The sequence below is a fragment of the Hetaerina americana genome, unplaced genomic scaffold (assembly GCF_022747635.1).
Source record: "Hetaerina americana unplaced genomic scaffold, ioHetAmer1.1.p SCAF_2, whole genome shotgun sequence".
In the NCBI taxonomy this organism is placed as follows: Eukaryota; Metazoa; Arthropoda; class Insecta; order Odonata; family Calopterygidae; genus Hetaerina; species Hetaerina americana.
In genome coordinates, this window is record NW_027286763.1 from 12,964,290 (window position 1) to 12,991,875 (window position 27,586).

A 27,586-nucleotide genomic window follows, 5' to 3' on the forward strand; every position below is an offset into this window, starting at 1 on the left:
AATGAAGAAATTGCCTCCATTTTCTTCTCTTCCCTCCCTATCTCGGCATCAGTCATTCGTAAAAAGGTAATGATTTTTAATAGATTTTTCACCCTAAACACTGGATCAATAGATGCAATCCACGCAGAGAGAGAGAATTTTTTGAGTTCTAGTTCCACCCTCTGTACGAGAGAGTTTATCAGATGTGTACCAAGTCTTAAGTTCTTCTATTAAAATTGGATTATTAATCGCACTGTGCTCTGATATAATTTATTTCCAAACAACGCATTCTCTTAATTTCCTTCATCTCAATTTTAGCGAGCATTGCTCCTTGCCAAATGAATGAAAACTTCATATCATATCATTTAATTGGCATCGAAATTCGAAGACTTCACTAAGGCTGAATGGGTGGCGCAGGAAGAAATGTATGATGGCGATGACGCATCAAAGTAGATTTTAGGAGCATTCAGATGTAGAAGCTATTAGGGAAAATAATTCTATAGCTGTTAAATAAATTAAAAATTAATTAGAAACAAGTAAAAACATAAAAAGTTTGAGAAAAAATTAATGAAATGCAAATATAAAATTTAAAAGAAAAATACGTTTATAAAAGATTAGGAAGCCGAAGTGCAAATGAGAGACACATTCGGGTGTTACAAGAAGGAACCAACAATATACTAAGAAACTAATTCTAATGACAATCTAGATGGCCATCGGGTGGGAATCAAATTATTAAGATTTATAGTAATTAGCTGAACCAAATAACAGATTTCGTCTTATAATTGTTTGGTTATTTCAGCTTACATTGTTATATTTCTTCCCCGAAATTTATTAGCATAAGGCAACCATTTCAGGATTGCATAAGCTGCATTATTTGTTCATTTTACCATGAGATGAAGCGGAAATTATGCAGATTAGACAAGAGGAAGTTCTCTTGATGCGTGGAAGGCAATTGACACTTGGAACCTACTTTCCATGTGTACGATGCCAAATGATTGAGTCAATCGAATTATATTTTGCCTTTCTAGGTAATCCGGGTTTTGATTTTCTTTCAACTGCATTATTCCATTTCAATATTGGCAAGTTTCTTTCTTGTAATATACAGTTGGTACCATATAGAATATCCATTGGTAGTAATTAGGCGTACTTTTTATGTTTAGGCGAATGGTATTGTATTCCCTGATTGCGCATTTATTTATCATTAAATGAGAGTAGTATTTTAGGAGTACTCATTTATAAAGGAAAGCTAAAATTTGGCTCTTTATTTATACATTTAAATGTATTTTAAAATCGCTGGAACTTCCCGGCAAGTTTTCAATATTCTTGGAGTTTTTCCGCGATTTTAGAGTAGTTGTATGCTTATTTTTGCTTTGTAGTGCTCCGTGTTTCGTTTTCATGCGTTTGCGTACAGTTCAGTGTTTTGTGTGTAAATACACTCGCAGTAATCATTCTAGAATGTGTTACAGAAAACAGTTATTGCTATATTCGACAAGTAAGAGTACTCTCTCAAAGAAAAAAAACAATTTTATTTTCCCTGGAAAACAATATATTCTACCACCATGCTTTATACAGCCACTCATCTTCCGACACATTGAATTCTGGAGTTTCAAACTTGCATACATTTTAGTGTACAATCCTTGTATCCGAAATCCATTGGCTGAGAGTTGCGCTTAATTTCACACCCTCTTGCTCCGCAACGAGACTGAACATCCTTCCTTTTGGCATTCCCCCTAAATGTGAGATATTTATGAGCCTAGCTACTGAGGTAGAAGACAGCTTAAATCTACGCCGGGAGCCGCCTAGAAGGCGCGTATATCAGAAGCGCGAAGGAGTCACGTCGGTTTAACGTCCCATCCGCCGGACGGCGTACTCACTCAAAGTGCTCTCCTCGCATCAACCTCCTGGTAGGGTTAGGAATACCACTGAGTGATCCTGACCCCTTCGAGATACAAGCGAAAGCCCTCGGGGTGGGAAGCCAGTACTCTAGCCTCCATATCAACTCAACCACCAAGTAGAATGGGAATCGCTCATTAAGTGAATGAATAAACGTTTGAGATGGAAACTATTGACTAAATTGGAAGTGGGTGCCTTCAGCGATGATGCTGAAAACGTATTATTAGACCCATCAAGAAATCAAGGAAATACAATTGAAGAGATTGAAACGTATAACCGAATAATTTAAAACGTAATTTTCCACGTACAATAAGTGATCAAATTAATTGCGAAACACCGGGGAAACAAGGTATTTTCCCCTCATCTTATCAGTAAGCTTGTATATTTCCATCATTTTATCTAACCCTCATTTTATCGTGTTCATTTTTTATATCGATTCGTCTCGCATGCATAGAGAAGTATTTAAATCTTAGATGATTAGCATTATCTTCTTTGTTTTATATATTTTTTGGAAAAAAATGAAGAAAAAAATGTTTGACGCTGCACCTGGAATCATCCTGCCACACACCTAACGGTGGCTTTATGGGTGCCATATATATGTAATCCTTATTTTAAAATCTCTTCCGTTTCTTCTGGCGTTCGGTGTTATCACTGAGAGCATATTAGTAAGTATGGATAGTAGAAGGGAGAATGGGTGAGAATATTGCAGTTGGCCCACCTTTGGGCAGAGAGGGCTTTGGAACAGCCCGGATTAACTACCGGCTTCATTGAGCACCAAGAACAGGCATTTCCTACCCAACACCATCAAAATATCCCTTCTCTTTTCTCATTTTAAACCCTTACTTTCAAAAAACCAACTTCTCTCTAATTTGACCCCGAAAAATTCACTCTTCTTCATCCGGCGAAGGTGTCACTACTGCCGAAAAGTTATAAAGTTTCTGACTGCGCCTTTTTTTCATTTTTCTCCACGTTAAAAAAAGTTTTCTTTGAAGTGCACTTCGAGTTGTGTCGATGGTTAGCGTTACCTCCAAGACGGGAATTTAAACGTTTCGGGGCTCCGCTCGTATTTGTTCGGGGTATTCGAAAGGGGTTACATTCGATGGAAGAGAGGACATGGTGGCCCTGGGGCGGCGAATTGGCCATCCACCCGATACCACCAACGCCTCCTCCCCCTCCCTTCCCTCCTGCTCTTCCCTCTCCCCCTTTGACCGATATCTATGCCCCCACCACACCCACTCGACCGACAAATAATCTCAAATGGCTCGCTCTCTTACCCTGTCCCCTTGCTCCATCCCAGGTCGCTCTTCGCTTGAACCCCCTCCTCACCCCTCGACCCCCCTCCCTTTGCAGCCCGCCAACTTTATTGCAGCCCCGGTGAACTGGCCTTCAAATCGAAGCAAATCCACGGTGTATTCCGAAGGACACGGTGTATTCCGAAGGAGGAGGAATCGCTCTACCTACGAGGATTTCTCTGCTCAAAGGAACTTGAGCCTCTATGTAGAAAACGGATATCGATGGTGCGAGCAACTGCTCCTACTTCTACGTTATATCCTATAAGCTGGGATGTGCGGCAGGGATCAATTCAACTCCAGGCATGCAGCATTAAAAATTAAATTTTCTTGATTTTTAGCGAACCGTATCGAAGGTATGTAAAATAATGCAAATAATGAAGATAATGATGACTACAGGTAAATACACTGCCATATCTACGAGCGAAGTACTCCGCAGGCAAGAGACAGGTAAGAAACAGCAAGAGCAATAAAATGAAGATTTCATAGAATAATGACAATATACTCGGCTACTTAAAAGATTCAAGCCGCCCCTAACGCAGTCGTTAACAGTCGTTTTGATCCCTTATAACGGTTCTCCAATATATACCTGTATATATATATATATATATATATATATATATATATATATATATATATATATATATATATATATATATATATATATATCTTCTATTTTGATAATCTCTCCTATGGTAATAACATGGGTTCTACAATACATTTTCAACATTGTACGTAAAGAGACCTACTTATTTATGAAAAGTTAATATAACTGTAATATAACCTTCGCTGAGTGAGAAATTCACAACTTAGTTCCTCCATTAACCTAGATACGCTGCTCGGTTAATCATAAGAATGCTTTACAAATCTCGCTCCTCTACGCTACACGCGATCTAATTCGGTAATCTATCCAACATCATGAGGATCCCATATAATAGCAGGATATTCCAAATGAGGCTTTCCAGCAAAAGACAACATTGCTTTTTAACCTTTTCATCACATTTCCTCCATATTCTTCTGATGCACCCTAATTTTTTCTAACTTGTGCAAATATTCCCGGTATGTTTCCCCTAGAAGTGATCGTGAGTAGGAATAACGCTATAAGTATTTAATCGAGTCCATTCTTTCCTTCGTGGTTTTTTTTATATCAGTAGGTGCACGGGAGGGAACTATTTCTATTACAGATATTCGTCACTTAATACCTTTTTAAATTTAATTCTAACTGCCAAGAGTCGCACCATCGTTATATTGATTTGAGATCATCTGTAATTGCTACTTGCTGACGGGCATTTAGAGGGATTGCTCTCTTCAGTGAAGAAGAATCTTTTATAATAAGCTAAAGGCTTAGTTTAGAAATACGGTCCACGTAAAACTCAGGTTTTTGAAGGAATATCATCCATATTTTTCGTTCAAAAATATTTAGTAGAATATTTCAAAGGCAAAATTTTCTTCTTGGATTCCCATATTTAATTGTGGATCTTACTTAGCATCGAGAGCATATTTTTCCCCTCAGGTCATTCTTATAGCGAGAGAAATTACCATTAGGTTTAGGTGTCTACATATATGGTTAATGAAGTAGAAGGATTTGTCAGACCCTTTATAAAGGAACGCTTCCATTATTAACGATCAAAAATTCCGAAATTGATTTAATGTGGTCACCAATAACTCAGAATTAAAATTTTTGGTTCATAACTCAGCTTTTCCTATAAAATATTTTTCAGATACGTAATATGAATTTTTGTGAAACAAATATATATATTTTTGTGTTTGCAAAGCTTATTTGAATTATTGATTTGCCCACTTTGAAGTTTTTTGGGCAAAACGCCACTCTCAGTCGTAACAGGAATTGTCTTCAGTCTTTTCCTACATCAAGATAGCCTGTGGAATAGGGACTGTCTCTTTAACTAGCAAACTACCTTTGGCAACAAGGCGAGTCTCTTGGTGCTCCCTAGGCCATCAGGCAATTATTTTTTAGCACAATATAGCCCCTTCAATTTACTCGTCTTCTCTTTTCGAGTTATTCTTGTTCCTAAGGTTCCTACAACATCGGATGTTAAATGCTCTTAAAACTAAAGGACGAACTAAAGATTAAATGCTCTTAAAATTTAGGAAATACTTTCATTTTAAATATCGAAATTTGAATACAGAGTGACGTACGTATTAATAGATGATGATTGGGACAAATAAAATCGGTTGTCTTCAACCTCCTCCCGAATATTCTCTCCATGAGGATTTGTACTCCCTCAACCCTCCTGTAAACACACCTAGCCAGGAGCCATCCGCAGGGCCACTGCACCCATTTTTACGTACTATCAAACATCGTCACTGCAGGTCATTTTAATGAATAACACATCACATGCGAAGGCGTCCCTGGTGCAGTACGTGGCTATAAATCTTTCAAGTTGTCTCCGTTCGCGGTGCCAGGAGTTCGATCCTGAGGGAACCACAGCCAGAGAGAAGCGGCGAGAGGAAAGGAGCTTCAAATACGAATGACCACATTCATAGCATTAAAATTCGTGGGTAATTTTTATTTTCCAACAATTTTATCTTATTTTATTATTTCTTTGTGGCAAAATGTGTCTAGCTTTTTCATATCGTATCTTAGCATCGCCTGCGAAAACGTGATGACCTCGAATCAACCCACTCGCCGCTGTTTGAGGTGCAAGTTGCCTTTTGGTGCACCACGACGCGCTCTCCTTCCCACCTCTTTTCCAGGACTCAAAGGAGGGAAGTGGAGACGACGCGAGCAGAGCTCCTGACTCCGTCTTCCCTCTTCAGCAAACGCTTCCGTAATCGCGCGCCAACCATCATCATCATCCCCGCCAAGGGATCATCGCTCCTCTCCGCCGCTCCGTACAACTCTCTGTAGCCACCGACTTCCCCCCTCACCCCTCTATCCGCGGGGTGCTTTGCACTGCCCGAGACGCGGAGGATTACGGCGGGTAGGGAGGGGGTTCGGGGGAGAGATAAAAGAGTCCGAAGGAGTACGCGTTTACGGATGAGAAGGCGAGCGGGATTCTGGGAGCATAAGGCTCTACAGGCGGGCGGGCGGGGTGAGGCTCGGCACCAGGGTGTGGGATGGGGGCGGAGGGAGAGGTGACATGCGCAGTGGGGCGGGCTATAGCCGGCTAAGGGGGGGAGGCCGGACGGAGGGCGAGGCATAAGGGAAGGCGCCGGCAATCGAGAGGGAGTGAGTGTGGATCCGCGTCTGTGCGTGTGCGGAACCCCCGGCAACGTCCCCTGCTACCTCTCACCGCCCCCGCGAGAGCCCCCCGGCGTTGAGGAGCGGCAGCGAGAGAATCGAGGGTGAGCAGGAGGTCTCCTCCGTCCGGGGCGCCGCTCCCGCCTGCGGAGGGCGCCGTTGCAGCCGGGTGTGTGGGGAGTGGTCGCCCCGGGCGCGGCCGCCCCGGGCGATGTGCCCCGTCTTCCCGCCGCGTCGCGGATCCGGAGGGGAAGGGGGGAGGTGTGTGATCGGAGGAGGGGCCGCTTTCGGTGGGGCGCACCCTTGGCGGGAGGAGGGCCTCCGGCGGAGCGGCCCGGGGTGGACGACCGCAGCCTGATCGCCGGGCGCAGTGGGAGGCGCGAACGGACGGACGGAGGGAGGGAGGTGAGTGAGGGAGGAGTCGGAGAGATCGCGGGGAACACCCCGAACGAATCATGTGCTGAGGCACTGGGGCAGTCGGGTACCCGCCTGGTCGGTCGCGGTGGTCCCCCCCCCCCCCCGGGTGCCACTCTTGGGCGCCGAGCGACTGAACCCGCCTAACCTCGTGCCCGAGAGGTCGGGACGTGAGAGTGTGTTCGCGGCTGCAACGGATCTGTGTCCGTGTTCAATGTGCAATGCGCCCTCGATCCCAAGACATCATCATTTGTCCCTCTTTGCTCCTCAATGGGTTTTTGTCTGGAACACCTCGACATGATTACTTGTAGGCAACGTACGTGTTACGTCTGAATTGGTTGCGATCCATCATATATAAATAAAAGCAATTTCATTGAACCGTCAAGTTTGTTGATGACTTAATTCCTCCATATCGGGCCCATATGTTCTCATTTACATACCGGACGCATGTGTGCCCAGAGCATTTTCCATCCATTTGAATGAAAGCCTAAGAAATCGACTGTCTATGAGTCCTTCTATTTTGAGTTCATTTGTGATGATATCACTCCTAAATTTCCTTCGTTTTATCTCATAAACCGTCAAAATGTGGAAACGGTTCATCATAAAAAGCAGAAGAACGTGTAATACAGATATAATTTTTGCATCGACTGGAAATATCTATTGCTTGGCAATATCAGTTGTACATACTGTCGTGAAATGAGAATTTAAATATCATTTAATTATATTCTATGGTTCACTGGAAGATGGCTTTGTGAAGCCACCGCTTGTGAAATGAATAATTTACTTCGCAAAAACCATTGTTTATCGTCATGCTACGCTTTCATCACGCGGCCCCATTACTTCGCATAAAAAATGTCGGAAGTTTTGATTTCTATCTAACTCTCGTGCGTAAAAAGTCATCCCTTGACGCAACAATGAGAAGGTCACATCGCGTGCCCCGATTTGGGACCGCATTGCTCACTAGCGTGATTTTCCTCCCTCCGTTTCGTCAACATCCCTTCACTTCGGAATGCGAACCAATGGGCTGAAAGATCGCCCCGTCACCAAGGCCCTGCGTTCATATGGTCCGAGTGTGTCCCCCCCCCCCTCCCAGGATAACTGTGTCGCGCCGTCCCGAGACCCGTGACTCTCCTCCCACTCCTTGGGGGCAATGTGCGTGTCGCCATCGAGTGAGGGGGGCCGGGGGCCAGTTTCCCTTCGCTGGCGGTCGGTTTTGGTTCCCATACGGCCGTAGGATGTGAAGGGAGGAGGGGGGAGGGGGGAGTGGGATTTGCGTCCCCCTCGTGGCGAGGAGTAAACACGGGGAAGGAAAGAGGGGTCGAGAGAGACGTTGCGTTTCGCAGTTTCCCGGGCGACCGACTCTCCACAACGGCGCCCGCATCGCGGGGCACGCCCCCACCGTCCTAATTCCATCGTGTGTGAGCCAACGCACCCCTGGAGCCACGAGGGCGCTCGCGCTAAGTAGTCAGCTGCTTTCGCCTTTCATCTCTGAAGCTGGACGTTTGTAATTGGGCACAGCTGGAAGAAGTAGCGATCGGACAGCAAGCAGTTTAAAAAAAAGCTTGTAGATTTTTTTCAGAAACTTTTCCAATTCTTGAATAAACGTTTTCTCAAACGAATCCCGAATGCATACCGTAATATTTCGAGTGTGACTCAACTGAATCTGTGTTACACTTCTCTCTTACCTTTCCATTATTCTTTCCTACAACCACGTTTCATCGAAAAATACTGTCTTTAAGACTGACATAAATATATTTATTTATTTATCGACTTAATTGAGCGAGGCTGAGACCTATAGTCCCTTCTTCCACCTAACCATCACATTACAGACATTGCATTGAAGACAATCAGATACGAGCAAGCCCTAGATGCAGGAAAATCCACCTAGGCGAGAATCAAACCCGCGACCTCTGGGTTGGTAGGCGAGGACGTTACCCCACCGCCCCACGCATACTATGTGCGCCCCATTTAAGGTCTAATGTCACAATAACAATGTGACTTAGTCTGAGATGATTGATTGGGTCCCATCCTTTTTGTAGTTTAGATCTTGCTATTATTCCTATATTCAAAAACATCACTACTGTAGTCCTGAACGTGTCCTGACGTTTAAGTCTAACCCCCAGCCCTAACACCACACTGATATCTGGCCTACATCGCTAGACCGTAGCTTGCAATTTTCTGATCTCAGTATGTTGGCGGATAACGCGATAGCTAAGGTCGCCAGGACATACCGAGAAAGGTAGGGTCCTCTTGACAATTCCCTGTGGTTCACCAGAAATTATATCATCCTATGATGAACTCAACCCTTCGAGAACCATATTTTGCTTACGAATAAATAATAGTAACATAGTTAGCTACTTTCTAGTGAATACCATAATATTCTAGCAAGTACGTTAAGAAATCTTGTCGAAGTCCTTCTTGAAATCTTCGCCTTCGTAGAGAGGTGTTACATAGACTAGCTTTCATTTGCGAGGTACTAAACTTCTTCTAAGATTTGTAAAAATGCTAGTTTTAAATAAATGCCAATATCTTCAGCAAGGTCATTTTGCATTCGGACGAGGATTGGGGTTTCTTTAAAAATATATTTTAGACATACCTTTAACTGCTTCCCTGGGAAAATAACATATAAGTCGCTCATGGGACTTCCAGGTTCATCGGGTACTTCGTTTAATGCAATATTTTTTTTTAAATCAAACGTTATGAAAGAAATAGTTTAGTAGTGCATTGTCCTTCTTTAAGCCGGCTGTTATTATTTTTTTATTTGTTTCCTCAAAATAATCCGAAATTAGACGTTTCCCTTCTATTTCCCTGAATTAAGACCATAATTAATTTGGATTGTCTTGTAAATATTCGCATAAAAGTTTCCTAATAAATGTACGCAAGGCTAATACTTTTTAAACTTTTTCTAAAGCTTGAGTGTTCTTTTCTTGGTCTCCTTAAGGTCGCTCTGACTTCCCTGTTGTATGATCTTTCCTTTATACCGTGCTTGAATCTGATTGCAAGTAAGTCCTCTATTTCATCACGCAAAATATTTAATAATATTTTTCGAGTGAGCTCTGCGTCAACGCTGAGAGTTTCTAACCTAATTTTTTTCAGTTCTTGATTTGATTTACACCGAAAGCATAAAAGTTACCTTCAGTAAAAAGATACCCTAAACGATTTTCCTTCATCTGTTACAAAAACTTAGATTTATTTCCCGCTAATGATGCTTTGCGGCTGCTAATACCCACACTATGCCCACATTTGTCATAACTTCAGAAGCATTAGTCAAAAATATTTCGAGTATTCCGTTACCTCTTGTAGGTAATTAAAAATACTCGTTCAAAGGAACTGTTGCGTCGATAATTCAAACACTGTTATAAATTCGATGATTTTCTTAATCTAAAGTGGTTCTAAAATTTTTTGGAAATATTTGTCCAAGAAATATAATGCATAAATGCTGAAATGTTACTCAATGTTTGGCAAGATGGCCTGTCTCAGAGCCTACTTTATGGACAGCCAATGAGGGTAAACTTACTTAATCTGTTTAAGGTAGATTTGGGATGGACACCGTCTTAACATCTCCATATTTCTTAGCTTTGTCCAGCAAGGCACACATGAACCCCCACACCACATTGTTCCTCAATGCCACATACAGCTTATCTCTCTTCATCTCAATCGACACCCCCATCCTCTTTATATTTTTACCTCGTTTGCCTCACGTCATCCCCTCTATCACATTCTTCAGTATTTTATCACCTTTGAAAGTTCTTTGCATACACTATTCTTACCTCATATGAGATTGCTCTAAAACAATCCTTTCTTCTCCCTACCATGTCTTACATTTTCCATCCTCCTCCACACACGCATCTCAAATTTCTCCAATCTACGCTTATCATATTGAGTTAAATACCGTTTTCATATTAAAGCCATCGCTGATATTTTTATTCACTATTCAATCATGGCAACTCCTAGGTTGACTGGCAAACAAAAGCTTGATCATTCGCAAACCTGACTGACTTTATGAATTTCCCACTTACTTAAACTCCTGACCCTTTTAAAATCACCTCTGCTTTATATCGAAAAGAACAATACATAGCGGGCATCCCCATCTCACTCCCCGGCACACCCCGGCTCTCCAACCGCGGCACGCACCTGAGCTGTCTGAGGCATCTATAGTTAATGAAAGGAAAATGACACATAAGACTTTGCGTTTCCACAAAAGAGATTTTTACTGCCAACTACTTTCACTACTCTGAAGAATCATCGATACTTGTGATGCTAGATTGTAGCAAAACTAGTTGGCAACAAAATTCTCTTCCGTAGAAATGCAGACTTATATGTCACTTCCCTTTCATTTCAATGGAATTCCACGAAGTATCGACCTCAACTATCTCTCAAACATTTACTGCTTGCAGATAAGTCGCCTATCCCCAGATCTATTCTTGTATATCTTCTTTAATGCCCTCATATGACTAACTTCTGTAATATTTTAATTAAATCTACACAACTTCCCTTATCAAACGCCTTTTCAAGATTTATAACACACACAAATGCATCCTGATTTTCTTCTATGCTCCTCTCAATTAGTGTTCCCATTACCGCTATGGCATCAAGGGTACCTCTGCACTTCCTGAACCCAAACTCTTCATTTTAAAAGAATCCATTTGCCCTTGGTCATTGTTCCGGTGTTCCTATGTAGCATATTATTTGAGTGTTAATGAAGACCTTTTGTTTTTTACTTCTCACTTGTGGCTGCCTTTTCCTTTTTTGTGGTGGGAACTAACACTGATCTAACGAAATCCTTCCCTCAAGTTTCTCCTTCATACATGTTACGAATCAATCCATAAAAACTCTTCCTTCCACCTTGTCCTAAACCTTTAAGTAGTTCCACGGAAACGCTGTCCATCCCCACCACCTTATTTTATTTGAATTCTCTTAATTCCCTCTCTATCTCGCCAACAAGTAGGCCAAGAACTAAGTTACTCTCATCTACGTCATATTTTCTTTATGTCTAAGGTTGCTTCAGGTCTAAGGCTATTTTCTTTATCATTCATTTCCACTTTATATACTTTCTATCACTAATGAACCTTTTCTGCCTCAATTAAAGATTATCCTGACTTATCTTCGTTTATTTGCACAGATTTTCCCCTCTTACTTTCTAACGGAGCACTCACCGTCCTGTGCAGTAAACAAACACCGCCTTTTCTTTTTAAAATTTCCATATCCTCGCACTGTGTTCTACACCGTGCTTGTTTTGACCTAGCCATAACCCGACTAAATTTATAAATCAATTGTTTCAACTTATTACAAACAAATTCTGTGTTTTTAGTCTTCCATTTTTTTCTCTCTTAATATCTTCTTAACTATTTCATATGTAATTCGTCGTTTCCTCGACGTTTCAAATCTGTGAAACTTCCTATACTCATAGGAAGTACTATACTATCCTATTATCTCATATCCCTGATCCTTTGCTCATTGGATCTGCCGTCACCATCAAATATTTCATCCCAGGGAGGCCCACATTTATTTTATCTATTTCATCGTGCACTTTATATTTATCTATTTATTTATATACTCTACATTTGTCGATTCATCCCACTTCGTGGTTGAGTGTTGGCATGAAATCCTGACTAATGACAAGTTCAGCTTTTCAATATACTAATGCTTTTCTATCACACCTATTCCCTATACTTGATATGCTTCTTCCTATCCATTTGTTCAATACTATTGGTTTCTTTCGCTGGCTTTATTACCCTCGGTTGTATGTTACTATATAATTATTGCTTCAATATTTCCCGCTATCCTTCCATCTCACCTCGCGCAATCCTAAAATGTCTGTTTTTACTGTCTACATCACCCGCTATATACTACGGACAATCAAATGAAAACCTTAAAGCATAACCTCGTAATTTCTTCGATACAAGAGATTCTCAGGTATATTATTTTCATACGTGCTCTTTATGGTGGCCAATATTCCAGTACTTTGAAATTACACAATAACTCTATAATTACCATGGCTTTAACTGCTACTAAGGCCAGTGGTGTCAATGCTTAGTGTACCGGACCTGGTCAAGGGAAGGAAGTCTCTTAAGCTTTCATTCATTGAAGAATTTCAATGCTTCTCTTCCTGCTACTGCTGAGCAAATAAATGAGATTATACCTTACTCTGTGGTGCATGTTGTAAATTCAGCTGCCATGTTTACACTATTGTTGCACCATATTGTTTTTTTCTGACATCATTTTACTAACTGAAGAACACTCATCAAACCATCGACCATCTAGCAATACTGCCAACTAACAAGACAGTGGGACATCATTTGGAAATTTTAGGACACTGTCAAGGAATTCACTTTATTCGCGCTCGTATTTCATAATTTCCCCCTCCTACACATCTTCTTAACATTACTAGTCCCTATCATACCTGGTTAGGTTATTTTCTATCTCTGCTCTACTCCTGCTATTGATTTCACTTGGCACGGATTTCGGCAGATGAACGCGGAAACCTGTCCCCTGCCTCTGCTGGGCAAGACAAACGTCCTAGTGGGTTGAGGCTCGTAGCTACTCTGACTCATTTCAATGCTTTTACCCATCATCCTTTTCGTGAATATACGTATAATTGAGGTGGTTATCCGTTGTCTCCATAAGCAGTGTTTCTAATATGAAACCAAACGTCAAGTGGCCACCCCACTGGAGTAAAACACCTTCGTAGCCACCTCACAGAAAAACAGACGCTGCGCGGACTGCCTTTAGTCTGATTCCCACTTCGCGACGTATTCGCGGTGACCCTAATAGGAGCTAATGTTATTGTCTTTGCCAGCACAGTTCTGTGCTTCATTGGAACGCACAAGCTCTTCCTTCACGACAAAGTGAGGAGTCCAAGGAGTAGGCATACTAGGGAAATTGTTTAAAATTTTTGGTACCTTCATTGAGGGTCAAAAGTCGAGTCCATTACGACTACTCCGATTCATGTTCAGTGCTGCTCAAAGTGTTCTTTCTGGTTTCGTTGGCTCTAGCACTGCAGCCACACGATTTACAGTAACAACAATTACGATAGTAATGTGACCACATTTAATATATGAATATTTCTATCAATGTCGCAATACTTAATACAGCTATGCTACAGTAATTACTACAGAAACACCGACATATCCTTATACACAGTAAGTGGTATGGCATTACTATTACATACTATTTTGCGTTATCTACTTTAAGTGGATTCTTAATTAATAATTAACACAATTTTATCTCTCGGCGCCAGCAATAATACAGTTATATATTAATATAGTATGCATATCGCGCTGCATGAGGAGTGATAAATATTTTATTGACACTCTCACTAAATGATGATTTGTTTTCAATTTCAATTTATAGGGATAATTTTTATTAAGTGTGTAATACCTTCTAAAAAAGGTGAATAACATAAGAAGACCATTTATTAATATAACTTTGAGTTATTTTCACTAATATAGCTGTCCCGTGGGAAAATTTAATTGAATTGAAAATATAAATTTGCCTCTTTAGATTCGTATTTGAGTCCATCGTGAATCGGCGGATTTTAAATGGTCGTGTTTTTCACACTCTCTAACCATTATAATTTGCTTTTCCACTGGATAGCGTTCGCCGATCAATTCTATTTCCACTCAATCAATCTTTCGATATCAGCAACATTGATACTGTGTCATTCTTCTACACGTAAATGGCTTTGAAAAGAACTAACTTGACAACAAATCGACCAATTGCTTCAGGTAGGCTCTCACTCTCTCTTTCTCTCTCTCTACCGCCTGATGTCCTGATTGGCAGCTACACGCCAATTGGAGCCATTCAAAATTTATAACTCTCTTTCCAAAGAAATGTCCGTTTCCTCCAGCAAATTACATTTCCTGAATAAATATCCCTCGCCTTGATTCTTGACTTGAACTTTTTTTTTAAGAGCATATAAAAATAATGTCTTTGTAGCAAGGAACGTCAACACTTTGTGTGCTTTAGTGAAGGTTTAAAACCGTGTTCATTCAATGTTTATAACTCCGTGCAGCAGTCAATTATTTCTGCATTGAACCCATCCTGAGGCATGGCTATAATATTCAAAACCCACTTTCTTACTTGCATTTCTTGAATTTTACTAACTATCCCCTTTCTGCCTCAGCGCGATTTCCTGTAATCACATATATTCCGATTACTCACAAATCTGTCTCCTCAAGGAATTCCATCTCCTCCAAGGATCTTTGTTCTCGCTAAAGTAACGACAGGCAAGTAATTTTCCCATTCAGTGTCTCTGCTCCAGGTCTTTATTTCCGAGTCGTTTCTCTCTCCTATGCCCCACTTTCAACGGTGGCATCATTCACGTCCCAAAATTCCTTCCATCTCCCACGTCAATGCCTCTTTCGCCTTTCCTCTCTAATGCCGTGACCTTCCCTTGACCGCTTACCCTGGTCGCCTCCTTACGCGTCCGTCTTTTTCACGCCAAACGTGAACCAACTCCCACCATAGGCTACTTTTTTATCGCATCTGCACTTGTTCAAGTTACTCTGATCTTATTGCATAATTGCCTTAGTTTAAAGTTAACGCATTGTGCTATTATTAGTGAAAAGTAAATGGATTGTCAAACCACCGATGTATCTTTTCCCGCACAGAGAATATAATCAGAACCAAATCGATACCCCACATATAATTTACCACTTAAATAGTTTAAATCAATTTCTAACACAAACATAAACTTTAACTGCCATAGGACCCAGAAAAATAAATCACTTAACTGAAATAATGTAAAATCAATTTAAATTACTCACAGAATCAAACATATACTGGTATTGAAACTACAAAAGGACACGATACTAATAATATGTCTGAAATGTTTAAAATGGAAGAGAAAATACGCCATTCTAAATTATCTCCTCTTCAGAGGGGGAGAAAGTGCGCTCCTGCGTAACTTTGTTTCAAAACACAACGATGGAGTCCACGCACACTGGTTAGTTCATTTTGTTAAAAAATTATTATACTACAAGATAATAGTTATCACATATTATTATATTTTTATTTCTCATCATAATGCTTTTTCATTCCTTTGGTTGGCATTAGCATGGCGTATGTGACCTTTTTCTTCCGATCGTCGGGCAGAGACAAATCTTCCGCACTCCTCGCGCTCAACAGCTCTCCGTCAGTTGCCCTTCGAGTCATTCTATTCTCCAAGTGCGCACACACTCACACACTGCGCGATTCATTAAAAAATTATAAGTTCGGAGTATTATTTGTACACATTTTTAAGTCTATACCTGATTAATAAGACTTAATCAAATGTTTAAACTTGAATGCAATAATATAAATAATCCAGAGATGACGGAAAATGAAGATGATATGGCAGTGCCATTATACTACTTGGAATTAACGTAAATGGCCAGCCGTGTGAAAAATTAGGATAGAAACTTCAAGTAAGAATATAAAAAGACGATAAATATTGATCAAATATGCCAAATTTTAAAATTTCAAATGTGTAAAACATCCATACCGATCAGAAAACGTTCTGACTAGTCACAAATTGAACATCTAACTGGTCAAGAGCTGGTTCTAGCTGGTTAAGATAACAGCTGCGGAAGGGCAATCACTAAGGTATACAAGCAATTGATACGCTCGTGAAATATTTCTCTGTGGATTGGTTTACTTCAATGGGACATAGATTTCGTACGAAAGGCGAGCATGCTTCCCCTAATCTTATACATTACAATATCTCTTTTCTGGGAAATATCTTCATTATGGCCCCTCCTTAGCCTTCATCTGAAATTACCTTTGTAATTATAACGCTATGGACCTGAATCCTAATCCGCCATAGGGGCGGGGCCTATGAGTTTGCATGTCCATGAAATAGTACAATTTCCCCTTCTTACTTTTCAATTCTGCATGATTTGTCTTTCTGTGGTAGTCTGTCGGTTGTAGTAAATTTCTCACCCTTCCTACCTGGTGGTGCTTGCACTCCACGCTACACACCTTTTCCGTGGATCGCGAGGTATTTACGTATGTACATGTAGAAATCTAACGAGTGGCACGCAGCGACTTTCACGTGGGCTAATTGGTGATCATTGTTTATAAGGGTTGCCCTTTATCGCCACTCTAGTTTCCGAGAGAGCTACTGGATCTAGAAAACGCATGCATTACCTCTCAAGTCATTTAACACGGTTACCACGCATGGGCGATTACGAAAGCCATTCTGATGAAATAGCAAATTTTGAGAATTTCGTGTGCTGCCGCCGGAAATATATTGAATCAAATGACATTTCCATAACACATCAAATACCAATGTAAATAGGCTAAAAATGATCAATCTTTACCTAGCACTACTCAGGGTTACTTTTTAACTTGATGCCTATTCAAATAAAGTGACTTAAGTATACCTTTAAATGTATTAAGTGAGACACGAAAAAATAGAAAAAGAGCGCCAATTTTAACTCAACGCTTAATATTCTCACATTGTTCGCATCGACTGCAATAGATGAGTTCGCATTCCATATCTTCTTTCTAGGTTCGTGGTTGAACTTTATATCAATGTTTATTGACAACTTTTGTATAAAATTTAGAAATATAACTCGGTCTTCGTATCTGCAAAGTAACCTTCTATCGATAATTAACGTTCCTAATTTGTTCCAATACCCAGAACAACTTCTCTGTTCTCTTGCGTCTGTCGAAATATTAATGGCAAAAATAACGAACTAATCTATGGATAGGTGACGATCGGAATGTCACATCATTTTTTCATCCCTGTTGAACGCAGCCAATTTGGTCTTTGCACCCAATACTGCAGGAGTTCGAAAATGCGGTAGCATGCACTTGCATGCATTAACCTCTTCATTCCAAATCATTTCATAGTTAACTTTTATTTCATCTTTGAGTAAATGGAGACCAAGCCAAAGTCCTAAAATGGTGATCAATGATGTATTAAGCAACAAAACTTAAGTCATGAATCGTTCAAAAGAATTGCGTAATTTGTCGAGGCTGAGAATAATTAGAAAAAATATATTTTTATTTAAAAATAATATGGGAATAAATCACATGCCACTCTAATATTATTTTTCTATTGTTAAAAAATTATCGCTTCTTAATTTCACGTGATTTGGTAATGGAGCGACTGAACTAAGGGATCATCATAATTTGAGTTACGACATGACGACCGATCCCGGACCCATACATTTCTCCATATTGGCATTACGGAGCAGCGCTGAATGTTTTTCCTCCGATCATTGATTATCCTCGTGACTTCATCTAATTTGGCTCAACTCACGAAGAGCACATCTGTACGAACCATCATCTGTCCAACCAACCATCATGAGGGCTGAAATCAGATTAAATCAAATATAATTAGGAAAAAATTGATCCTATCAAACTATTTGTGATAAAACTTACGTGCATTGAATGTTGTTAAAAATAAGAAGTGGGGTAATGCCCCAGCCATTTATACAGTTCAGTTTGATCAAAAGTGGTTTTCACACAAATATGCAATGATTTTTTTGCTAGACTTCGGCGGCTGTAGTGTATATTTCCATGAACTCTGGCATCTTTCTTCCCGGAGTAAAATTCTCCACGCCAAAAACGCAACTGATCTGTTAAGGGACGAATGAACAGAAGTTTAAATTTATCGTTTTTCATAGCCACGGTGAATGAGATTGTCGCTCACAAATATCATGAGAATGCGTCAACATAACAGAGGGCTGTTCAATAAAAAGTGATTTAAAATTTATATCGCATGATTTTATGCGGGAAAATATATTTTGTCATACTGTCAATTGATAGTGTCATGTATATGAGGTACAAGTTTCACAGATTCGACTTCAGCATTGTGTCAACAGCAACCGTTAACATTTTCAAACGCGAGCAGATTGCTAATGGGAACGGTGGAAATAAGACTGATTTCAAATGCTGCTAACGTTTGAGCAAATCGTCACTTGAAGCCTATATACCTGTATGTTGCATGAGACTTGTAGAGATTTTTTTATTCAACAGAAAAACTGGAAAATGGTTTGAAGTGGTTTCAAAGGAGATGATATATCTAATTCCGGTAGCACCAAGGGACGAGTCACTACTCTTGAAGAAGTAATTCTAAACACTATCATAGCCGCAATTGTGTAAGAACTTGGCCAAATAAAATCAAAAGAGCAATGTTACCATTGTGTAAAATTATACACTCGACGATACCAGGCTTGACTACGTTGAAATCCATTTTTGAATGAAAGAAGAATACCAGGTACCAAATAAAACGTTTTGTGGAAAATACCTAGTATTCTTCTTACATGGAAAATTACATATCATAATTTGGTAACAGAAAGTTTGCCCTAGGAACTTGTTTTCCGGCGGTGGATAAGAAGGTATCACATTCTTGAACAAAAAAACGTTCACGTGCAGGTTCAATCGCAGTCAATCCAACCTTGCAAAAAAATGAGTAGTTTCTTTCGAAGATAATCACTACAGATGAAACTTCACTACGCCATCTTTTTCCTGAGAGCAAACTGCAATGCTTTATGGGCAATTTCCAGCAATACCAACATCAAAATAATCCCAAGTGCTGGGAAAGCTTTGGTCTTGTTATTTTTCGGTATTCAGATAATGGCGTCATCAGGATGTGGTGCGAGCACACACAACTGTAAACTGAGAGCACTATAGAGATATACTGGATCATACTCCGAGGCCATAGCATGCGCGAAATACCGCTTTTTAAGGCAGAAGCGTCCTAGATGCTGCATCACACGTCCGCTATGATGCACATCCGCACGTCGCATATTCTGGCTCTTAATATCTCGTGAAAATCAATGTGATATGTGTTTCCATTCCACCCTATGGTGCAGCCCTAGTTTTTTGTGATAAACTCTTGTACCATAATCTGGGGATATACATTCGTGGAAAACATTTTACATCGACCGAAACAGTGGTGAAGGTGGTTGAGGTGAGTTTGGATAATCTATAAAAAAAATTGCTTGCAGCCTATCTTTGAAGGCTGTTAAATAAATTGGAACCAGCGCAATAAATCCAATTTGGATTTTTTGAGAAGATTTGAAAGATATAGTGAATGTTTGTCAATGAAAAAACATTGACACTCTTTATCAATAATTCCTTATTTATGGCACTGCAAAATTTCAATGTTGAGGGTTGATTGCAAACTCTGCCATTCCACTAATTAATTAGTTCACAACTCCCCCCGTCAATTACAGCCGACCACGGAAACTAGATGACAAACACATCCTACCTTTTTTACAATGATTGGAATCTCCTTACCACTCATTCCTTGACGCTCCTCCCCTAGAGGGATTCTTTTGGTGGTGTAATGATGTAGAGAAATAGGTCGCCGTCTTCTGACAACGGGTGCTAGGGCGCGGGCCCCTCCTGCTGGGAGTAGCTCTGTGTCCGGCGCTGCGGTTTGCGAGAGGGAGGGCGAGGCGACCTGGCAGACAGAGATGTGGAAACGGAGCTTTAGACGATCTCTAGTGTTATTATTCGGCGCGCCTGGGATAGGACACCCAGTTCCACCTTGACAGCTCTGTTAGTTGTGCGTGCGAGCGGACGAGGCGCTGAAGGCGTAGTACCCGGATAGGCACATACCCTGGCCAAAAACAAGACTTGTACAAAAAAAGATGAGACTGCTTTTTCTCTACGCGAACTGCTTGACGGATCACAATCATCGAGAAGTCGCCTTTTAGCGGCATTGATGAGAAATAAAACACCGCCTTGATCGTAGTCATATCTTGTCTTGTCTCCACGAAACAGCGATTCTTGTCTGAGCGTCCACACGAGTAGTAGTAGTATTTAGGGGAGGCGGCCGACAGCTTAGGTCATTTGCGCCATAGGGGATGGACAGGAAAGGATGAAGGGTGGAGAGAAACCCGGTGTCGGTATTAGCCTACTCTTAACGAAAGGCGCCAAGGGGTCCGCAGTTAAAGTCCCATCCGACGGGTGGCGTACTCACTCAGCGTGCCTTCCACAAAGCACCTCAAGTAGGGATCAAGATACCTCTGAAAAACATTCAACACCGCCGGGATTTGAACCCAGGCCCACTTGATCGCTGTACAAATTATAGTGTCGGTGAGAATGAAGGTGTTTGATAATCAGCACATGTGCATTGAATGTTTTAGCCTATCGAAAAGTGCAACTAAACCTTATGTAATGATTCAAGAGGCACTTGGCAATGATTCTATGAGTTCGGCACAGGGTTTTTGCTGGTACAAGCACCTAAAGTCTGGACAAACCTCGACCGATGAGGAACCGAGAAGTGGACGACCATCAACGTCAACAAACAACGCCCACATAACAGTTTGAATGATTCAGTACGTGCAAACCGTGGGTTAACGAACAGGCAGATTTATAGGAATAGATTTAGGCATGAATAACGGAATAATATCATTGTCATAATTATCGCATGAATGGATATAATTAATGACATTAAATACGGAAAGGTTTGACCTTTTGATTCGCAATCATCCATTTAAAGTAGACAATTAATAAGCTCACCATCGTAAAATACTTGTGCATTATTAATATTTCTTAAAGTTATCATGAAACCAAGCGCCAGTTTGTGCATTCAGAATCCAATAAAACTACTTCCCACTACTCATAGAAAATGGCACACCTCGGAGTGCAAAACGATGGTGGTTACAATGAGAGCACCTCATAAAACTTTTATAATTTCTGAAACTTCTGTGCATTTTCAACGAGTCAAATAATAACAGTTAAAACACTGGACGTTAAAAAATAGAATTAGTGCATTATATATAGTGAATAAAAGGCTCATAATTAATACTATTACTGATAAATCGATATTAAAAATAACCTCCGAAGATGTATTTTGGTACTAACAATATACACTTCGATTTGATTACATCTATATAATTCCGCAAAAAATATCACTTAAATGTAAGATGTATTGCATTTAACCATGCAGTTTTTTTTCGCCACCGTTCTTTTGGAAGAGACATTATCAATATTTCCTATAATAAAATGTATAGTATTACTGTAGTTGGTTTTTTTAGACTTGAAAGCTTAAAATTAATAGTTCAAAGGAAATGCGACGAGAGAACGGATTTCACGATTAAGAGTTCTAAGAAATTACAAAAAGTCTCTCTAGCCCATGTGACTAAAATCTGGAATGGAAAATGGAAACTACAGAATCATTAACTTATTAACCAAATATTAATATGCCTTATGAAGTTAATTTTTTTAGTTACGTAAACGTTTTCTACGTAGTTTCAAGTCTAAGTCTTCAATTGTTCCAAACTGGATTGAAATTTCTACAAGTACATTGTGGAAATGAAGGAAGTGTTGAAAAACATCTCCACGGGTTCCCTTGATTTGTAATCTTGTTGAAAAAGATCTCCAAGTACTTTCGCCATGTAAAATGCAGTCGATCATAAATAAGGATTTCTGGCAAACGGACTTACTCTGGAACTCCGCCAGAGAATTAATCTGCGCTCCCGCTTTGGGAACTGCAAATCAAGTCATATGCGAATGGCACGATGAATTTTGTTCCCTGATGCAAGAGGTTCCCTGTAATCTTGTTTAACCCACTAATCCTGTTTTACTTAATTGTGCCAGTTCAATTTGCAAACCCGGACAAATATGATGTGATGAAGTTTCCTATGATTAAATCAGTCAATTATATAAATCTAAAGCATGCTCACCCTATGGCAAATAATCAAGAGATATGTACAAAAGTGATCTAGAGACAAGAGTCCATAGCCGTTTCATGGTGAAAATTTCTGAGAGTCATTAATTAATAAACTACTTAATGTTCAGCCGGCTATTAAGAAAGTAAAGCAAGAAAATAGTTAACATAATTTAGAAATTCCATATTACCTAAGATCTGTAAGTAATAATCGGTGCATATTAAACGCAAACAATCATGATAACTGATATACATGCATAATTAATGTTGGCTGCAAAGTCATAAATGGGGATACACTCAATGCAAGTCGTATGGACTGAAGGCACTTGTAGGGCAAGCTTCCGCAATTAACTTTATTCCAGTATTTTGTAGCAAGTTATTGGTACTGTCATCTTAAATAATGTCAAATTATTGAAAACTAATTGCTAAATGCATGAAATTACATTTTTTAAGCAATAAGCAATAAATTTAAAGGCTTTTGATGTGTAGGGACTAAAGGAAAGAAAATTTCACACTTGTTAAAATACGCGGTAAAATAAGACTTTATTGCCTCATTAATACGTTTAACACATGCTAGCGCGTGATAAAATTATGTTACCAAATATTTTTCTTAATAAAAATTGCAGTAAAAATAAAGTAAATCTTTAGAGTTCCTACAAATGCTCTATGATTTAAATACAAGATGGACATATGCCATTTTAAAAAAACCATACAATAATTCATGGATTTTTTTATTCTAAAGCTATGTTAGCGGTCCATGGATTCAATTCTAATTTGTTCATCAATGGGAAACACCACTTTTACAGTGGATAATAATGTCAGCACTGGTATTCTGTGTTCAGGATAATGCACATTCCAATGCTAGTGTCAATTATTTATTATATGTACACATTAATTACAGTAAAATTAGATTCATCTTTTTTGAAGTATGCATAAAAATTAAAATTCAAACTCAGTGGTTCTATTTTTATAGAAACTTTTCGGCGTAAAGTATTAATGATTTTTTCGGTAAATTTGAATACCAGGAAGCACACCGGTGAAAACAGAATAAAATATTCCAGACAGGAAAAGGAATGGTTCACTTGAGCCGGATTTAAATAAAAACACAGGCACAAATCCTATCCTTGCAGATTTATTTTATGCCAAGCTGAAATCCTCAATTTAATTTCTCCCGATTTTTGATAGCAAACTTAGTATTCAAAGCGAGTAGGATGAGCATTCATGGATGGCTTGAAATCGAGAAAAAGAACCGTGGATACTGTCATTTGGGGATTAGGATGGCATTGGAACAAATGATAAAACTATGAACACAGTGGCGTTAAGGTAAGCATCGTGGGTAAATACATAGAGAAAAGTCGTGAAATCTTTAACACGAAGCGTAGTTTAATTCGGACGCTTAGTCGTTGAAGGAAGAGATTAAGCGCAAACTGTAAGCTTTTAACGATTGTAGAGAAGAATTTTTTGAAATAAAATGCACTAAAAGATCAACAAACGGTGAAGTTAGGAGATCATTTGAAGAAAATAGAAAAAATGGATACTGAGCGGGGTGGCTTGGAATACTGGAAACTTAAATGGAGAGGATAAGGTCTTGGAAATCCAGGAAGGAAATAAAATAAAACAGGCAAGAAATAAAACTCGTATTTTATGGCAAGTTAGTTACTTTCAGTAGATTGTCGTGGCAGGGTTCAATAGAAAACTATCCTAACCTGGGAGACTTCTGCTAATTATATGAGTATAATATAATTGTACGTCAAGCCATATGTATTATTGATATTGGTAATCTACCGGTTTAGGTAGGTTCTTGATGGATACAGATTAAATTCCTAACAAAAACACATCCTAACATCCAAAAATTAGAATAAGTCTGTCTTCAATTCCGAATAATCCCTTCCTCCCTTTCTTCCGCCCAATATGCCTATTCATCCCTACCCCTTACTCGCTTGCCTAACGTTCTCCCTTCTATCTCAGTCTTCAGTATTCCATTGTCAATGAAAGCGCATAGAATCCATTTTTCCTGCCTCATTTTTATTCCTCCCAGCATTCAACTCTCCTCCCCCACCATGCCTAGCACTTCCTAAGCTGTTCTCTTTTCTATTCATTTCATCTTTTCCATCCTTCTTCAGGAGGATGGAAAAGATGAAATGAATCTCAACTCTCCTCCAATCTACGCCACACATCTTGTTTCAATAACCATGTTTCCACATCGTTGAAAACCACGCTCTTTATTAAAATTTATGCGAGCCTTTTCTTTAAATTATTACCTAGCGTCCCTGTCATCAATTACCTCTTCCTTGTGAAAGCTCATTTGCCCACTGAAATTCTTCTCCTTACGTCCCAACTACTTTGACCATTTTGTTCCAGAACACTTCCAAGATACGTAAACTGTTCCACCTGCCCTATTTTGTGACCTCCTATTATAATAATTTAACTTAGCGTTCGCCTTTCTCTAAAACCAAAAGCTTGTAATCCATACTTATTCTTCAGCCTCGGCGACTAATTTTCCAAGTTAGACAGAAACTACGCTCCGCACTAATGTCTTCATGCCTTTCCCCAATGTATTTTCCTACAGTCCCTGCTGTCACGCCTTCTTTGTTGACATTTCCTTACCTATTACAAATCTTCATTAGCATCTAATATCCTCCTCACTCTTTTCCAAAACTCTCCCTAAATAGCTTAACTCTTCTCCTATTGTAGTTTATGTCACCTAACTGTACAATTAATATTAATATCTTCTTCGCAAATCGTCTTCCCCTTTAAGAATCCCTTTACCTTCATTTTCTCATGATTACTTTTCATCATATGAATTTCACATTAACTTTGCAGTGCGGTAAGTAATAATTTTAATTCCCTAATTTCAGGCCAGACTTCAGCCCTTCTCATGCCTTCTTTGTCAATTTCTTCGCATATACCTGTGTTTATATATATATATATATATATATATATATATATATATATATATATATATATATATATACTCATATATACAGAAACAGATATAAGCGGATCTCAGGGTAAATTGACTATCCTCGATAGCTCAAGTGGTTAAGAGCATCCGCCCGGCAAGTGGAAAGATCCGGTGTTCGAGTCCCGGTTGAGGAAATATTTTTACTCTTGTGATCCGTTCGATTCCGCCTTCCCCACCTCTATTGTGTTCGTCCTTTATATGTGTTCATATCCCTTTTCCTTATATCTGTTTCTGTATATATGAGTATTTATTCGCCGTTTGGCGGGATTTCGTGTTTGAATATATATATATATATATATATGCATACATACATACATATATATACACACACACACATATATATATATATATATGCATACATACATACATATATATACACACACACACATATATATATATATGCATACATACATACATATATATACACACACACACATATATATATATATATATATATATATATATATATATATATATATATATAAACACGAAAACCCACAATATGATGGTCACACATGCATTCATTAACATAGAAGTAGAAGTCGAAGAGCAATGGTTCGAGACCCGATCAAGGAAACTTTTTACGCTTGTGACTTGCTCGATTCAACCTTTCCTACCATTCCTGTGTTCGTCCTTTATATGTGTTCCTATTCCTTTTCCTTATATCTATTTCCACTGGAATGAATATATACTCATATATATACATATATATATATATATATATATATATATATATATATATATATATATATATATATATATATATATATATATCCTGTAGAACAGGTCATTCTTAAAAGCCCTGCATTACATGTATTCCTTGCCTTGCACTGCCTATTTACACTCTTCATTAAATTATCATCTGCACTTCGGGTGCACGCGGTCTGAGACATATACTGGTTCTTGATAAGTCTATTCCTCCCATTTACTCCTATTTTCTGCATAATTTTCGTTAATCATGCCCATTTACCGTGTCGAATGCTTTTTCAAAATTCACCAAGCATGCAAATACATCCTGGTTTCCCTCAACGTCCCTCTCTACTGTTTAATAAATTATCCTTGTGGCAAACGCTTCCACGCCAATCGCTATCCTTTCTTAATCAAAACCGATCTTTACCTAAGTACTACTGTATCCTCTCCTCTCAATTTTTTATTGATAGTTTTAAGTAGTATATTTCCTCACTTTGAATGATTCTTAAAATCACTGAGTACCCCGGTACTGCTGCTCTTGACTTTTTGGAATGACTATCAGTTATAATTTAAAATAGTTTGACAGCCAAATTCCTCCCTCAAATATTCTATGAATGAACTCATAAAGATTCTTACATCTTTGTTTTCTAAATGCTTCCTTGTGTATCGTTAAATTATTCTCTCTGCAAAATTTGTGCGCTTTACGGGTGAGAAAAACCTTATAGCAAGCCTATAGATCATCAGTGGTGCATTCACCCTCCAGTAGAAACTAAATACGAATGAAATAAACATCAGAGGCAGCTAAAAATTGAAATTAAAATCAAGGGAGTCACAAGACAATTTGTCACTACGAAAAATATGGGTAAATGCAAATTGTTGGGAGGTCGGAGGAATGAGGACGGTTGGACATTTCAGGTCGTTAGGACATCGAGAGTAAAAATTGGATTTCGTGAATCTGTCGACAGCCCGGCATTATCCCCCGGAACGACCGGAAGAGCGGTTCCCATTTGAACAGCCGGTGGCTCAGCGGAGATGAGAGGCCGCCGTCGGTGGGGGAGCACGGCGCACTTGTTGCTAGAGGGAAGGGAGGGGGTGGAGGGGGGAGGGAAGGAAAGAAGGGGGGAGGAAGGAATTCGATCCTCGCTGCGACTGCAGACCGCACAGCCAGGCCTGTGCGCCAGCCATCCCCTGACCCCCGCGAATAATTGAGCCTTAATGGGGCAATTTATTTCCCGCTTTGCTTCTCGTGGAGGTTTTTTCGACAAAGGAGTGGGGAGGGAATGCTGCCCCTCACGGGAAGGGGCAGCAAGGGAACCTTGGGAGGGGGGTCGACAGCTCTGGCGGCGAATGGATGCGGAGGTCACAGCGGAGCAGGCAAGAATACACTTCAGGGAGTTTAGGGCGACTGCACTTCGCCATTCCACTCCCCAACTTTAGAATATATGAAATTGAGTAAACTTACATTTGATTTTCGTTCAAATAATACGTTAGGCAATGAAAATAAGAGTCTCAAGTAGCCTAGGAATGAAAAAATGACCTTT

At 39.6% G+C, this 27,586-nt stretch overlaps 1 protein-coding gene across 1 annotated transcript in view; it reads left to right on the plus strand.

Moving 5' to 3' along the window:
* Window positions 1-6,661: 6,661 nt before the first annotated feature.
* The window catches only part of LOC139687555 (uncharacterized), a 173,102-nt gene continuing 152,177 nt past the window's right edge, over window positions 6,662-27,586 (plus strand). The window contains exon 1 of the mRNA XM_071584765.1: window positions 6,662-6,768. The gene's annotated coding sequence lies outside the window, so the exon portion shown is untranslated. The remainder of the gene's footprint in view (window positions 6,769-27,586) is intronic.